Here is an 18,078-nt window from a genome sequence, read left to right as displayed (position 1 = left end):
AGTTAAGTCCAACTTAGTGAATCCGTGCAGCATATCTCAAACCTCAGGTTATATCTCTATATTAAAAATATGAGAATTACACAAAAAAAGAAACATTGCAATAAACGCAGTGGGACGGTTAATACGCTGGCTGAGATGGTGAGAGGTGATTCTCAGAGGGAGATCTGTGAAGTTAAGTGTACAAGGAGTGTGGAGGTCAGCTGGCTGGTGTTCTCAGATATCTTTAACACCTAGCTGGACCAATCCATAGTCCCAGCATGCTTCAAGTCTGCCACCATTATTCCAGTCTCAAAGAAGCCTCAGGTCAACTCACTAAATGATTACCGGCCTGTCGCAATGACTCCAATCATGATGAAGTGCTTTGAAAGGCTGGTCAAAGAACACATCGTCTCCAGTCTGCTGCCAACACTCGGCCCGTTCCAGTTTGCCTACCAACGGAACGGCTCCATTGAGGACGCCATCTCTGCTGCTCTCCACCTGAGGCTGGCACACCTGGAGGAGACACCCACGTGCGGATGCCGTTCCTGGACTTAAGTTCAGCTTTCAACACCATCATCCCACAGCATCTGATGGGCTAAACTGGAACAGCTGGGATTCAATACACCCCTCTGCTATTGGCTGCTAGACTTCCTCACCAATAGACCTCAGCCAGTCCTGGTTGGACAGAAAACCTCTGATGTCATCAGTCTAAGAACAGGTTCTCCTCAGGGCTGCGTCCTGAGCCCCCTGCTGTTCACCCTGATGACACATGACTGCATCCCCAGGTTCACCACAAATCACATCGTGAACTTTGCAGACGACACCACGCTGGTGGGTCTCATCAGACGACAATGACCTGGACTACAGAGAGGAGGTGGAGCAGCTGGTGGGCTGGTGCAAAGATAACAGCCTGGCTCTCTTATTTTTGACTCGTCCCAATGCCAAATTTTCAGTTGAGCGAGCGTCATATACCTGGTTATCTGGGGCTGCCATATCGTGATACTCCCAGTGTTGAATGAATGAAAAAAAAATTAAATCTGCCTTAAATGCTTCCCTGGTTTCTCCCTTAAAGCCTAATTTATTTGATTATCCTATTTAAGAGCAGGCAGATTTGATTTAGTTATTTTTATATGTGTGTATCATGGTCTGCATCTGTAGCACAGGTCTGGTTTCTTGCTCTGCAAGGGGAGGGGGGAGCCGGGAGGAGCAGCGAGGGACAGCCCTATGGCAGGCCATTTTGATATTTATTAGAAGGGCTGTCCTCTCTATTGTTCCATTTGCTGATCTCTAGAATAAGATTCTTCCTAGTCAAAACGACATTCCTACTAGCCAGAAATGTACATATAAATATCTTAAATTACATTTTTGCCAGCAAAAATGTCATTTCAGGCTGCCAAAAATATAATTGTACTAGTAATAATAAACTTTCAAATACCTAGAAATCGTTACAAATTTTAAGGGGCCCTTTTGACATTTGTTAGCTTGACTGAATATATGTTTTAGATGTCTCAAATGTGTTTCTTCCTAGTCAAAATGAACATTTCAGATATCTAAAATAAGATATACCTCTATATATATCTTATCTTAAAATATACATTTCAGAAAGCTGAAATGTAATTCTTACTAGTACAAATGATGTCACGTTTCCCATTCATATGTATTGGGCTTTTACTTCCAGATACCGGTATCTAAAATAAACATTCTTCCTATCTAAAATGAATTCTGACGAAGATGAATTCTAATATCAGATCTCCATAATAGAGTTACTGCAAGTCACAACTACTATTTCAGATATCTAAAATAAATCTAAACATTACAGATATCTAGAAATACAATTCTTGTTATCTAAAATATATTTCGACTAGTAGAAATATAATAACAGATATCAACTATTGATTTATGACGAGTTAAATTGGAATTTCAGATATCTACATTTTAATAACGCCTATCCAAAATACAGATTGAAAATGCAGTTGAAATTAAAATTATGACCAGTAACAATCAGATTACGGAGATCTGAAATTCATTTTTAGACATCCAGAATGTTTATTTCAGATAGCAGTAATGTCATTTTGGATATCTGAAGGTAACGGCCCAATACACATGAATAGGGAAAAGTGACGTTATTTATGGCAAGCCGTTTAAACATAAATTCGGTTGTACTGCCGTTAAAGATATCTGAAATTTTTTTATGACGAGACGTTTTAGCGATTTAAGATATGTCTAATTATATTTTGACTACCGTATTTTCACGACCATAAGGCGCACAGTACTAAAAGGCGCAGTCTCAGTTATGTGTGCAATTACTGTATTTAACACACACATAAGGCGCACCGGACTATAGGGCGGGGGTTTTATATACAGGTACATGTCCTCTACTACGTTTAAATACCTCTACTGCGTATTTAAAAATAGAGCGGGAGCAAAACTGAGTATGACTGTGCTTTATTCATGTATTTATTACAAAGTATTAATCAAACCTATTGAAGTCATCCTCCTCTGTTTCTGAATTAAACAGCTGCGCTAAATCAGGCATGCCAATTTTCCTTCTCCGCTGTCAGAGTCACTTTCCGTGCCGGGCGGCTCGTCGGAAATGATGCCGGCTTTTGCGAAAGTTAGCCCAAGCATCTACAATCCATCCGCAAACCGTGGCGTAACTTGCCCGGCGCTGCCTTCCACTTTTCGTGAAACTGTGGTCTCCGTCGGTCATCCATCGCTCCCACGCCGCCTGCAGCCTTACTTTGAACGGCCGGTTCACACTGATGTCGAGCGGTTGAAGTTCCTTTGTCAGACCTCCCGGAATAACAGCAAGCACAGCGTTGTTTCACCATGTTTTTCACATCGAGATGGGCATGCATGGAGTCACAGATTAACAGCGATGGTGATGCGCGGAAAAAAACCCACCTGGTCTCCTTACATACACCTCCCTCAGCCACTCTTTCATCATCTCCTCATCCATCCAGCCCTTTTCATTTGCCTTAATAACGACTCCAGCTGAAAAAATCTCTTTAGGCAAAGTCTTTCTCTTAAAAATCATCATAGGCGGCAGTTTCTGTCCACGCCCACACTTCCCCCTTTAACGTTCTCATGGTGGTCTCAACAACGCCCGCAGTAACAACAGACATAGGGCGCACCGCACCATAGGGCACGCCGCACATTTTGAGGGGGAAAAAAAGACATTTATATGCGCCTTATAGTTGTGAAAATATGGTAATCAAAATACCTATTCGAGATATCTCTAATTACATTCTGACTAGTTGAAGTGACGTCAGATTTACCATTAACTTGTATGGAGACGTCAATTTAAGATATCTAGAATCAATTACTGACTATCTGAAAGACACATTTCAGATATCTACAATTAAATTACGACTAGTCATTAAATAATTTCAAGATATCTCAATTTTAGTTTTGACTAGTAATAATTCTAATTAAAAATATATCGAATGCCACCACAATTCATGATATCTTAAATATATTTTACGATAGGAGATATGCAGTTTTGACTAGTGAAATCTAAATTATAGATATCTTAAAAGCAAATAATGACTTGACAAAAAAAATCTAAAGATATCTTGAATTGTAATTTCGACTATTCAAAATTCCTTTTAAGATATCTCTAAATGAATTAAAGATATCTTGAATTATTCAGCTTTTCCATTAAAAGATATCTTAAATTGACATTCTGACTAGTCAAAATGTGTAATGATCTTTTTAATGGGCTTCCAGGAGGATCATTCCTAAAAAAAATTCCTCACTCTCGGTTTAATCCAAAGGAGGAAAAGTTAAATCAGCGTGTGACGCTTTAAATGACAAATCCGGTGTCGTAATTTGAGATATCTTGAAAGGAGTTTTGACTAGCCAAAATGTAATTTAAGATATCTTGAATTATTATTGTCACTAATCAGAATGTAAATACAGATATCTTAAATTATCATTCCGGATAGTCAAAATGTGGTTTTGTCTAGTAAAAATTTATTTTAAGATATCTGGAACGTAATTATGGATGGTCAGACCATTTAACCTAAACAAAATTTTTGTACTATTAAACCCTCTTCTCACAAAAAATCTGTTCAATCAATCTGTTCCCAATTAAAAATTCTGGACAGTTCATTAATGCAGAATATATGTGTCTTTCTACAATATATGTATGTTTATATACATTCGTATTATGACACTACTAAACATGTACGTCTGTAAGTTTGTTTTTCCTCCTGAATGTACTCGTTTATTTTATATTATTATACCCCCCAGTATATTTTTTGTTTATCTGTATGCTTTTTATGTTATTGTTGACTTTAAGTGAAATAAAAAAAAAATGTAACTAAAAAACTACACGATGAAGTAGAAAACAAACCATTTATAACGACAGTCGCTTCTTTTCTGGAGTTTTTTTGTTTTGTTTTTTTTTTTGTTTTGTTATTTAAATGACAGGATGTCTGTAAATGTTTCCATCAGTGAACCATCGCCAGCAGGAGCTGCTGCTGCTCTCCAGGATTCAGTTACTAACTTTCCAAGGAGCTCCGGGCGAAAATTGTGTCTTTGTGGAGGGGAGTGTGACGTTATTAGCATGGAAGCTTTAAAACTCCAATACCCAGCATGCAACAGGGTTCAGGGCCATGTACGCGAGAGCTGTCGGGTTGTTGAATGTACGTCTGTAAAGTTTTATTTCTTATTATAAAATAAGAAGTAAAAACAGAGACTGGAAGCCCCCCCCCCAAAAAAAACAATAAACCAATAAACTCACACTCGAAAGGCTGCAATAACCAAACATGATGCAGACTTTAGCCTTTTTTGGACTCCCACTCTAACCGGAGGTTAGCTTTAGCTTAGCATCTAGATCTCCTCTAAGCAGCTTTTCAATCAGATGAGGCTAAAATCCACAGCGTGCATCATCAGGGAATCGTTTCTATCAGGTGTTTCCTACCTATCCGGTGTAAGATGATCTGGGGGATCCTGGTGAAATCCAGCAGTAGTTGTTGATCGTCCATCTTTTCCTCCGAATTGACCAAACTCCCTTTAAACTCCGTGAATGTTTCTTCAGCAGGAGTTAACTGCTCGGTGATAAACTCTCCTTGAAGCTGGACTGAAGACATTCTCACTGCAAACACTCCCAGATTATCGGCCTCTCTACGATGACTCCACACACAAGCTAAGCTAATGCTGCTAATGCTACCCGATCCCTACCAGAAGCGCATTGCGCATGCGCGGCTACATCTACATCCGGGTCACTCTCGATGTTAAATTACGTCCCTTCCACCCTAAAAAAAACCCCAAAACAGTAAGCGATATGAACTATAAGTTTTAAACGTTAATAGTGTATTTCCTGGGAAAATAAATGAATTCAAATCCTTTCCTTTTTATCACTCCTATTTGTCTCTGATCTCTATTTATTAACTTGATTGCTGATAGGTCGTTGGTCTAACCATAGATATCCATAAAAAAGGCCTTTATTATGGATATCTATGGGTATAACGCTGTACTGTGACGTCACCATCCGCCATATTGGTTCTCCCTAAATAAACCGGTCAGAATGTGAACATTTTGAGTGTTTTTTTTTTTTATTCTTCTAGGGCTCAGGATCCGCTTTGCATTCTGGGACGTGGTTGCCATGTTGACGGCTACGCTAACAATTTCATAGCGCCGACATAACGTATTTGCACGAGGAAAAGCAGAAGAGAAGAACGATGTTGAAGTCCCAAAAAGGATCCGGAATTTACCGGGATACACTTAATAGAGAAGCCAGGGGCCGGTATGTAGACAAAATCAGCATCATAAATAATTTGGATCCGTATGAGGTTCCAAATAATGAGTGGAGCACCGACGACGAGTTGTTGCCACTGTTCTCCTTCTCGGACGTCTTCGGCTACCTTGTTTGTGGATTAAGCGCATATACCTCAGAACAATACAGAAGCTACAAGTCCTTGGAGTCGCATGTGCAGTTCATGATGGATAGGTTCAGGAGCTGCAGATCATAAAGCCAGCAAACACTAGGAACACAGTGATACGCACCAAGGTAAGCTGTGTTCAGACGAGCTCTGACAACTGCTAGTTTAGCAACTTCTAACCGCTAGTGCTAACAACCACTCACGCATGTAATGTTCTTTTAACTAGCTGCTATGTGTTTCAAAGGTGTAGTTTGTAACGGTAACTGCCAACCCTCCGGGTTTCTCACGTATCTGAGCCTTTTCCTGCTGCAGATGTAGGATCAACACGAACGTTAGCCAGACCCGGGCTGCAGAAATAACTTAAAGGGGGGGGGGGGGGGGGCATTCCATTTGATTTACTTCAAGCTTAACACTAGCTTTGTGACCATTCATTCAGTGAAAGGAATCTCAAGTCTTTATCAAAACATTTATTGAAATTATTTAAAAAAAATTTTAAGAATAATTTGCTGAAATAGAAATCAGCATTTGTTTGATTCTTAGTGTTAGAAAAAAATGTGTCCTGACAGGTTTTCTGAACCATCTTCTAATCTAGTCTCCCCCAGCTGCTGGTAGAAACAAGATTTTTTACCATCATTCAGAAACTGGATAGGTGTTACATCTGTATTTTGTTGAAAATCATTTATTAAACATTGTTATTAATAAAATTTTAAGGAACAGATTAAATAGTCAAAGATCCGCAAAATATAAAAAAATAAACAATAGTGCAGTGCTGTGGCCATTCAAGTTAACTCCTAGTTTGAATCAGAGTCTTTCAAAGTGAACTATTTAGAAAAATGAGTGCAGTATTGACTGCGGGTTATTAAATCTGACCTCATAAAACACTGTAATGGGTAACTTTGAGCTTAAATCATTCAGTCAGAGGCATTATGCAGGTTTAAATGTCCTGTGCTCATTTCATTTCTTTTTCTTTTAAGTGATATAACAATATAACAGCGTGGTTGTTATACTTTACTGTTGTATAACTGTGATTTATATGATATGTATACACATGCATGAGGGGTTGAGGTTAACGTTTGCTTTCCTGCATAGAATGAAATATAATGGTGTCCTTACCTGCATAATTTATGTCTATTTTTTTTCTCCTCAGGTCTTGCACTCTCAGCGCATTAATGAGACTCCCCTGAAGCCATGGGTCATCATAGACATTTTTTATAAAAAGCATAGTATTTTTTATTATTACATTGTATTGTTATATTTGCATATTATTGCACGTTGTTATATTATTATACAATTATAGATTATATTATTGTATATCATGACATGTTGCATCGCAGCCTTTATTTATACAATTTAAGTAATGTATATTAATATAAATACTTATATAAGAATTTGCACTAACAGTGTTTAACTGTTAATGTTTACTATAACTACAATTTGTATAATAATAATTTGCAATATCTCCACTTTCCATTTCTCCATTGATGTTTCATTAAGACCGACTTATTAATAGGATTGAACATTTTGTATAAATACATACTATGTTATTGTAAGTAATTGCACTGCATTTTCATCGCGTCCATTTTTTTATTTGTAACCATTTACCTACAAGCATTCAAACTGCACTGCTCTGTTCTGCGCTACACTGTGTTCTCAAGTTTCACTACTTGCAAATAAACACTGAAAAGGATCTGATCGTTTGAGACCTCTTGCTTTTGGGTATGGATGCAAAACACACCTATGGCTAAAAAACAACCCACTTGTTAAATGTTTGCTTAGAGTGTATTGTTGATACAAAGAAATTGTCAATTCCATATTGAGCATCAATCTTTTCTTTAATACAGTAATTCATAAACACCAGAATAAAGTGGTTGACTTTAAGGTGTGGAAGTCCAGTGTAGTATTTCACTTTGACGGTGTCTTCCTTCAGGAAATCTTCATCCATTTTTCTCTGGCCAAGCTCACGTTTCAGGGTCCTGTTCTCCTCCAGCAGCCGGTTGATTTCAGCACGCCGGCGCTGACAGAAGTCACATTCTGTCAGCGGTGTCTGCTCAGCTCCATCCTCAGCTGGTGCTGGTGTCTCCACTATGGATAAAATAAGGACATCTTTTAGCTAAATGTGCATCATGCAGCTGAAAAAGCCACAGAAGCAACATACGGTGTTGAATCTGCTGGCTCTGTAAGGCTTACCGGGTGGAACAAGGTCATCAATAGCTGTCTCATCCATCGCAGGTGTACTGTCAGTCCTTTGCCGTTTTCTCTTTTCCTGTCTCTCATAGCGTGTAGTCTGTGTGGCCTTTATCTCAGTGTGGCCCAAGTGTAGTGATGGTGCCCAATCCGGATGCGAGGTGTACATTTCATTTGCTGGTTTTCCTGGTGACACAATTTAAAATTATTATCCACAGCAGCAGTGTTGAACACATATAGAACCATAATGTTATCAATGATCCTCAATATACACATTATTATATTGTATTATATGATTACATTACATTACAAGACGGCTGGTAAGCGCTAGGATCAGCAAAATTTGTAAGTGGTGCTATGACAGCTGTCAACCTCAGGGTTTTTTTTGAAAATGGAGAGGGATGTCCCTGTCCTTGTAGGAACTGGCAGTGTGTTCTACCAAAGAGGATAAAATGCTATATCAAATGCTACATCAACCAAAGAGGATAAAATGCTATATCAACCAACGAGGATGAAAATGCTATACCAACAGTCTCTGGGCGCGCGTTCATGCATGTATGTGGTGCCACGGATGAAGAAAGGAAATACTGTAGGCTATAAAATAAAACCGTGCATCTTTAACTTACCAGAATGAAAATGCAGGGAACACACTCGCATTGACATCGGGATACTGTGGAAAGTTCTGTTCTGTCGTCTTACAGCCACGATCCAAGCTAGCCGACGACTCTTTGTTATCTGTGAAACTTGGTCTCCGTGTTTGCGCCTCCAGGCAGGAAAGCGTGGAAAGTTATCCCATTTTGTCGGTTTTTCCCTCGGCGATCATGTGATGCGCTGTTACAGCCCACAATACAGCAACGGTTTACCATGGTTGAAATCAAGTTACGGTGAAATTAAACGAAATAAAACACGGCTGAGAGGGAGAACAGTACGCGTTAGTCACAGGCAATAGTCTAAGGAAACCGTAAAGTGCGCCGTCAACATGGCGACCACGCAAAGTGGTGACGTCACGACGACCAAGCCCTATTGAACATTATGAACAGTTGTATTATATCAAATGACATGTACAGACATTACGAAAAAAGGCCTGACAGGCTTCAGAAACATGTAATTAAAAATTAAATTACATGTTTTGAAGTGTTTAGATGAGGCAGGGCCAAGCAGCAAAGACAGCGAGATTTGAGGGATTGTGAAAATAAGGAAGGGAGGGAATCTCCCTCAGGTTCCAAGTTGCCGAGATCTCCCTCCCCTGCTTAGTTTGAGAAATAATGAGTTTACAATTAGGCAAGTTTCTCCACATAATCATACGTTTTCTTTGTGATTTTGGTGTGGATTTCATAAGTCTGGGACAATAAATATGAAAATAAGGAGGGAAGGGTTCTTCAGTAGGTTCTAAGCTTAACAAATAAAGTGTCAGAAGTGATCTAGAATGGTGTTGATAGCAAAATGGGGAATTGGCATCTACTGAGCAGAGAATTTATTCATTGCACACTGACTGTAGCACATCGACTGTAACATGTCTCCATATGGGGCTCACCCAGATAATGTTGCTTACGGGCCTATTGTTTTGTCGTTACGCCATTGAGTAAAATCCTATTAATTCAAATTTATCTGTCCACCAAAACTATCAATTTTAAGGCATCCATGTATGAGAAATATGAAAATATTAAGAATATGTTTGAAATGTCCATTTTCTTTCATATTTAAATCCATTTTCTCATCAATGGGTGTGAGTTTAGGGCGATGCATGTTCCCGCGACAGGGGAGGTCATTCTCTGCATAACAGATGAAACCCGGAGGAGCGAATCAAAGCAGGGGCGGATTTAGGACATTTGGGGCCCTAGGCAAAAACCTGCACGGGGTCTCTGAATTGAGAAGACAACTCATAATACAGACCCATTATAGAGATACAGAAATTTTAATAGAATAAACAAACATTATTTACTGAATTATGACTGCCCTTAATGTTGTTTATATTGTTATACTATGTCTAGGGAAAAATAACAATTCAAGATATCCTTAATCACATTTTGGAGAGTCAAAATGCATTTTGAGCAGTGTTGGGCACGTTACTTAACTAGTTACTATTAAAAGTAACTATTGTGTTACTTTTGCATTTCTCGCCCCCCCTAACCCTCAGCACCTGACCCCCACCTTCTCGCCATGTGTTTCAAAAGCCAGCTGAATAGAGTGGACGACAAAGACAAGTACCTGCAGAGAGTTTTGAAGTTATTGCAACTCAACTTGAATGACATCAGGGGGGAACGCTATCTGACGGGCCTATAAACCTCGTCAGATAGCGTTTCCCCTGCTTATCATGGGTGAACAGTATCTGATGCGGTGTAAATATCATCAGGCATTACCTCTACTCATGGGTGTGAAGTTTTTTAACAGGGCATTCAGATCTGGTGACTGTATGAAATTAATAACTGGGGATGTCTAATTCTAAAATCCTATGTGTTTGGGTTGTTATAGATACTCCATCCATCCATCCATCTCCATTTCTCCCTTTCTCCATATAGGCTAACATTTGATCGTTCACACTCTCCATAGTTCCCCTGTGGCGTGAGCACAGGGTGGCTGTTACGCGCCTTTAGCGAGCATGCGCATTTTCTGTTGCTTGCACGTTGAACCGTGCCACCTGCGCAGTGTGGAGATGCAGGGGAAACTATATCTGATGGGGAAACGCAGCTCGATGTAACACCGGTATTTCCATCTGAAAACACTGTTTTGCTCCTGGAGTCCTCCTCACTCTCCATCTCTCTGTGTGTGCTGTACGTCTTTTGTACATAAAAACATTTCTGTGTTTCAGAAAGAAAGTGCTTGTTCCGCTGCTACTATTTCTATGGGTAGTTTGACTCTCTCCTTCGAGCCAGATTTGAACCAGTGACCTAAGGATATCCTCTGTTGCTCTTTACAGTCCTCCGCTCTACCAACTGAGCTATCAAAGGCAGAGGGACAGCACCCACTCAGCAGTAACCCCCATCTACACACCAGGCGTAGAAAAAACCTTTGCAGGATGCCTGTTCCGTAACATCCTGCCAAATTGGGCCCCTACGTCGACAGACCTGAGGTGGCCAACTATAGACTTCGCCACAGTTGTCCTTTAATGTTTTACCCCTCATTCATATAAACTACTTTATCTGTGTGTCCTCTGTTCCATCAGAAACTGAAACCTTTCTAGGCAGTCTGCTCATTCCTACAATGTCCGTTGCACTATAAAATCACAGAGTCCCCCCTCTTAGTCTGTCAAATAGACAGATCAAGTATATCTGTGAACAAGCGAAATGCATACCTGTCTAGAAAGCAGGTCATCCAGAAAGGAGGTAGAAAGAGATCAACAAGGATCTGCTAAATTTAACAACATGGGGCATAAACAGATGCGACACGGATTGACTGAGAACTCCGGTAGGGCAAGCATTTGCCAGGGATGCAAAAAAGTACAAATACGATAAAGTGTAAAAATTACTAAAAAAAAAGTTAAACATGCAACGGTTGAAGCTCTCTGTCACAAAAAACAAAATAAAGCGATGAAAGTGATGACATTTGCATGTGCAACAGAGGGCAGATGTCAAAAAATGACAGATTCTTACCTTAAATCATTATTTAGGCAAAGTCTATATGTCCTGTCAAATGTGATAGGGTGAACCAGGAAGTAGGAAGTTGGGGGGCGGAGCTTAGTCTTTAAAAGCCAGAGGGAGGCAAAGCTGGGCCTTTCACTCAGCTACTCCACATGGGTGTAGAGGGCAACTGGCAGCCATTACACTTGAGCTTTTAAGCCAAATCTGGGTTTGGTGCACAGACAAGAAGGTCCAAGCAATAGTACCAGTCAGCATTCTTGGGAAAGATCTTGCTGAAAGATCCTATCACCTGCTGGCCTCCAGAACTAGGAGAGTTTCTTTTGTTGGATTTTAACAAAGTGATGATTCTGATGCTGCTGAGTCGCCATCCACTGTTTTTTCCCTCGGTCAAAGTGTAGGCTTTACATTAGTTGTTTGGGCTTGTATAGACGTTTAGAACTGTGTCAAATTGGTTTGACTTGGGGGCATCTTTGCATGTTTTGTTTAGTTTCTGTTTTGGGCTTTGTTGGCCATGTCATATTGATTTTATTGGCGTTTTCTAACTGTATATTTATTATTGATATTTGTACGACCCCAATTCAGCCGATTGTACTCTTTTCCTGTTTTAGAAACAGCCCATCAATGAACTGTTTTGTCATATTTGATATTTTTATATAAGATTTTAGAAAAATTAATAATGATGCTTTTATATGTCTACAAATAAACATACAAATATTTTGCCACTATTTAAGTCTTTACACTTTATTTTACACTTGGTCACAATTGGCGTTGCTGGTAGGACCAGAGACTTTGGTGGCCCATAGTTGTTTGATAAAAGGGAAAAAACAGTGGTTGGTATCTACAATCAAGATCTACGGAGTCTTCAGGACACTTGGTGCTGATCGGAGTCTAAAGTAATGGAGGACATTCAAGCCATCTTGGACCAGGTACAACAGCTTCAGGCTGAAAATGAACAGTTAAGGTCACACATGGCTAATCAAAGTACTGTGCCACAAACGGCAGAGTCAAATGACTCAAATGCTTCGACATCAGCAAATGTCAATGTACCTCCTGCATCTTTGTCTGTACCAGCTCAGTTCTTGTACATACCAAGAGAACGTAAATGCCCCAGATTTTCTGGTAAATTGTCTGTTCATTTAATAACTGTTGAAAAATGGATTGAAGAGGCCCGCAGGTGCTTAATGGTCAGGCGCATGTCACAAGCAGAGCAGCTTCTCTTCCTATATGATCACTTAGAGGTAAGTGCTAAGGCAGAGATTGATTTTCATAGTACATCTGAAAAGGATACACCAGAAATAATATTTAGCATCCTTAGTGAAAACTATAGTTGCTCCCAGTCCTATGTTTCAGCACAGCTTCAATTTTTTTCAGCGCACTCAGAAAGAGGGTGAATCTCTTAGAGATTATTCTCATTCGTTAAAGGCACTCATGGATGTGGTTATTCTTAAAACACCAGGGGGTATCCCTAATTCTGACCAAATCTTACGTGACCAATTTATAGAACAACTACATGATGATATGTTAAGAAGGGAACTCAAACGTAACATTAGCCAAGATCCAGCTATGTCTGTTTCTGTACTGCGTACTGTTGCTATTAAATGGGCAGAGGAGAGCAGAAATGTGAATAAACATAGGGCACGAGCATTTTCCTGTGATATGTACTCTGACCTGGGGAATATATTGGCAGAGACTAATGTGATGTCAGTACAACCTTCCACTGGATTCAAGGAACTTAAGGACTGTCTTTTGAAACAACAAGAACAGCTGGATGTTATAATGAAGCATATAGGCCTCTCTACTCCATCCACAATTCCCCAAGCCCCACACAGGGGGCAAAAAGAGATTAAACCATATCGCTTTGAACCCAGTGGTAAACCAATCTGTTTGCGCTGTAATAAGGCTGGACACAGCACGGTTCTGTAGGACTCAAATACAATCTACCAATTCTAACAGAAATTCAGGACCTCAAGCTACAGTGCAAAGTATTGATGCAGTAGAAACCCAGTCTTGGCCACAGGAAAACTAGCGCCCTCTGTGTGGAGAGCCAAACACCTGGAGGGGAGAGCTCAGGCTCAGGTAACCAAGAGGTTAAAGCACCTGAACTGATGAGTGATTGTCCTGTAGTGGAGGTTAATCTGGGTGGTTTAAATGTACCATGTCTACTTGACACAGGGTCAATGGTCTCCACTATTACAGAAGACTTCTTTCTTGAACATTTTCAGTCAAAGAGTGAGGACAAGTTGCGTCAGTGCAATTGGTTACAGTTAAAAGCTGCAAATGGGTTAGGTATCCCCGACATTGGTTACCTGGAAGTAGATGTAAATATCCTGAGTAAGCATCTCCCCAGAATGGGAGTCTTGGTTGTGAAAAGCCCCCAAGACCCCCACTTTAAACAGAAAAAGAGGTCTAACCCTGGTTTGCTTGGCATGAACATAATTCGTTCTTGTTACCATGAGCTGTTCATTCAGCTTGGTCCAAAGCTTTTTGACTTCCCCCCACTAAAATCAGCTGGTTCTGGTTGGAAACAGGCTATGACAGTGTGTCACTCCATTGAGTCACTTAATGACCTGGGATACTTGGGCATAGCTAGGGTTAAAGCCCGCCCAGTGTGGATTCCAGCTGGGTCACTAAAATTCATCTCTGTTGTCTGTCCAAGATTTGCTACAACAACACTACCCTCAGTTCTATTGGAGCCCCTTGATGATAGCCGCCTTCCCGCTGGTGTGCTAATTTCTAAGGCCCTACTAACGGCAAAAAGGGGAATAGTGGAGATACCAATTGTAAATGTGGGCTCACAAAATGCCTGGCTTAAACCTCACACTCCACTAGGTTCGCTGCATGTTGTCCAGACTAAGTCTTATTCATGTTCAGTGACTTTAGAAGAAGTGAAGGGCCAGGTAGCTGTACTACAATCCACTTGGGCAACAGACAGCTCCAGCTCTGATGTTGATAGTGCGCCGTGGCCTCTGCAATCATCTGACGAGGAAAGACAAGGGAAAGCACTGTTGGCTAAATATGCTGCTGTTTTTAGCCAGGGGGAAGGGGATTTGGGTTGTACCAAATTAGTGCAGCATGAAGTACCTCTGCTAGATGACGTTCCTGTTAGTCAGCGCTATAGGAGGCTTCCCCCTTCTCAATATGAACAGGTTAAAGCGCATATACAGGAACTTTTGAACAGTGGCATTATTCAACCAAGCTGTAGCCCCTATGCATCCCCCATAGTAATTGTGCAGAAAAAGCATGGGAGCATTAGGCTGTGTGTGGACTACAGGCTCCTAAATGCCAAAACCAGGAAGGATGCCTACCCACTCCCAAGAATTGAAGAGTCATTAGATGCCTTGGGAGGGGCAAGATGGTTCTCCACACTTGACTTGGCAAGTGGTTATAACCAAGTGCCCATTGCTGAAAAGGACAAAGCAAAAACGGCTTTTTGCACTCCATTTGAACTTTTTGAGTTCAATCGAATGCCCTTTGGTTTGTGCAATGCACCTAGCACATTCCAGCGTTTAATGGAGCGTATTTTTGGTGACCAGTCCTTTCAATCACTCCTTCTGTATTTAGATGATATCATTGTTTTTTCATCCAACTTTGAAGATCACATGCAGAGGTTAGAAGTGGTTTTGGCTCGGTTGCAAGACTATAATTTGAAGTTAAAATTAAAAAAATGCCAGTTTTTTCAACATGAAGTTAAATATCTTGGACATATTGTATCATCTGATGGGGTGGCCACAGACCCAGAAAAAATAAGTGTGGTCGCACAATGGAAACGACCAACAACTGTAACTGAACTTAAATCGTTCCTTGGGTTTGCTTCTTTTTATCGTCGCTTTGTTGAAGGTTTTTCAAAGTTTGCAGCCCCTTTACACAGTCTTGTGGCAGAAGTGCTTGGAGGCAAACATAAATCCAAGGGCCATGGGAAATCCTCTATTATTGAAAAATGGAGTGAGAATTGTGAGCAGGGGTTCCAGTCCTTAAAGGAACGCTTAGTCTGTACCCCAGTCCTAGGCTATGCTGACTTTGCTAAACCTTTTGTCCTAGAAATTGATGCTAGCCATGCGGGACTAGGTGCTGTTCTATCACAAGATCAAAATGGCCAGCGAAGACCCATTGCATTTGCCAGCAGGGGCCTAAGACAAACAGAACAAAACATGTCAAATTATAGCTCTAGAAAACTTGAACTTTTAGCCCTTAAATGGGCAGTGACAAATTCAGGGAATATTTGTTGGGAAATAAGTTTGTAGTTTTTACTGAAAACAATCCCCTGAGCTACAGTATCTAAACACTGCTAAATTGGGGGTTGTAGAACAGCGCTGGGTTTCTGAATTGGCTGCTTTTGATTTTGATATCAAATATCGCCCTGGGACAGCAAATAGGAATGCAGATGCGTTATCCCGCCAGCATCCATGTAACATTACTACTTTTACAATGCCTGGCTTACCAGTCCCTGACATGATTCGTAATCAGAAATATGAGCCACGTGTTTCTTCCCCTGTCATGTCATCAGCAATCCAAGCATTTCCAATTCGCGAGAAGGCAGACTTGAAAGCATTGCAAGAAGCGGACAAAGTAATTGGGGCCCTCAGATTTTATTGGCAACGAGCAAAGCCTCCAACTAAACACGAGTTAATGAGAGAGCCTAAACCAGTCAGAAAACTCGCACAGCAGTGGCACAGGTTTCATATGACAGAGGGGGTGTTATACCGTTGTTGTAGACCACCAAAAACAGGCAGTGACTACTTTCAGTTGCTTCTCCCTGAATGTCTTAAAGCTGAGGTTCTCAAACAGCTCCATGATGATCATGGACATCAGGGTGTTGAACGGACTACTCAGCTAGTGAGAGAAAGGTGTTTCTGGCCCAATATGTGGAAGGATGTGGAGGAGTATTGCCATAACTGTAGTCGGTGCCTGTTAGCTAAGGCAAACCACCCTAAAGTAAGAACATTCCCTGCCAATATAGTTGCCTCTAAACCCCTGGAAATGATATCTGTTGATTTTACAATCTTGGAAAAAGCTACTGATGGGAGGGAGAATGTCCTAGTTATCACTGATGTTTTCTCCAAATTTGTTCAGGCCTTTCCAACTCCAGATCAGAAAGCAAGTACCACTGCAAAAATTCTAACAAAAAAATGGTTTTATACATATGGAGTTCCAAAACGCCTACATAGTGATCAAGGCAGAAATTTTGAGGGGGAGCTTCTAAAACAACTGTGTAAAATATATGGGGTCGAAAAGAGCCGTACAACGCCATACTACCCAGAAGGAAATGGCCAGTGCGAGAGATTCAACCGTACTTTGCATGACCTACTTCGCACCCTTCCACCTGAAAAAAAGCAAAAGTGGCCACAGCACCTACCTCAACTTCTCTTTGCATACAATACCACTGAACACTCATCCACTGGCTATTCCCCACACGAATTGATGTTTGGACAAAAGCCAAATTTACCTGTTGATTTTTTGCTGGGTACCACAGTGCATGAAACGTCAGGCTGCATGAATGATTGGATTGCTGAACATCATACACGCTTAACAGCAGCATATGCACATGCGAAAGACCATTTAAAATTGGCAGCAGATCGTAGAAACGAACAAATGGCACCAAATGTGAAAGGGATTTTGTCCCCGGGAACACTTGTCTTGAAAAGAAGTCGTCCACCGGGGCGAAAAAAAATTCAGGATTTCTGGGATAAAACAGTTTTTGAGGTCGTGCACTGTCTGGACGACAGAGGAAAAGTGTATAAGATTAGACCATTGAATCAGCCTGGTTCGGAGAAGAATGTTAATCGAGCTGAACTCAAACCCTGCCCTCACTCTTGTCTAGCGCTGCATGAGTCTCAATTACCCAAGCAACTCGCTCCATCATGTGACTCAGAGGGCATCTCTATGTTGGAAGGGGAAAGTGAGATGGGGAGTTTAATTCTAGTGAATATGCCATTGGTGACACCGCAGTTACCGTCTGAACCAAACACGCCACCCCACATTTCTGAGCCCCAGGTAACTGTTCCTGTACACTCTTCCCCATCCTCTAGCCCCCCCAGCCAAGTGAGGCGTTCCAATAGAGCTACCGCTGGACAGCATTCCAACCCTTTCAACTTGCCACGCTCAACACATAGACCTAATGCTAATGACACTGTTATTCCCCAGGTCTCTAGTCAAACTGCTTTTGCGTCCTTTAGAGCATGGCTTTAATAATAAGAGTCTAATGTGTCACTGGGACGGTGACCTTTCAAAGTGGGGGCAAAAGTGATAGGGTGAACCAGGAAGTAGGAAGTTGGGGGGCGGAGCTTAGTCTTTAAAAGCCAGAGGGAGGCAAAGCTGGGCCTTTCACTCAGCTACTCCACATGGGTGTAGAGGGCAACTGGCAGCCATTACACTTGAGCTTTTAAGCCAAATCTGGGTTTGGTGCACAGACAAGAAGGTCCAAGCAATAGTACCAGTCAGCATTCTTGGGA

At 41.0% G+C, this 18,078-nt stretch overlaps 1 non-coding gene across 1 annotated transcript; it reads right to left on the bottom strand.

Annotated features, from left to right (window-relative positions):
• Window positions 1-10,911: 10,911 nt before the first annotated feature.
• On the bottom strand, window positions 10,912-10,999 carry trnay-gua. The gene is given in 2 exon segments: window positions 10,912-10,947; window positions 10,963-10,999. It is a non-coding gene; the product is annotated as a tRNA-Tyr (tRNA).
• Between the last annotated feature and the right edge of the window lie 7,079 nt (window positions 11,000-18,078).

This window comes from Cyprinodon tularosa, unplaced genomic scaffold (genome assembly GCF_016077235.1).
Source record: "Cyprinodon tularosa strain WSP-4 unplaced genomic scaffold, ASM1607723v1 ctg1074, whole genome shotgun sequence".
Lineage (NCBI taxonomy): Eukaryota > Metazoa > Chordata > Actinopteri > Cyprinodontiformes > Cyprinodontidae > Cyprinodon > Cyprinodon tularosa.
Note: the sequence above shows the minus strand (reverse complement) of the source record. Positions and strands in the feature narration are given on the sequence as shown.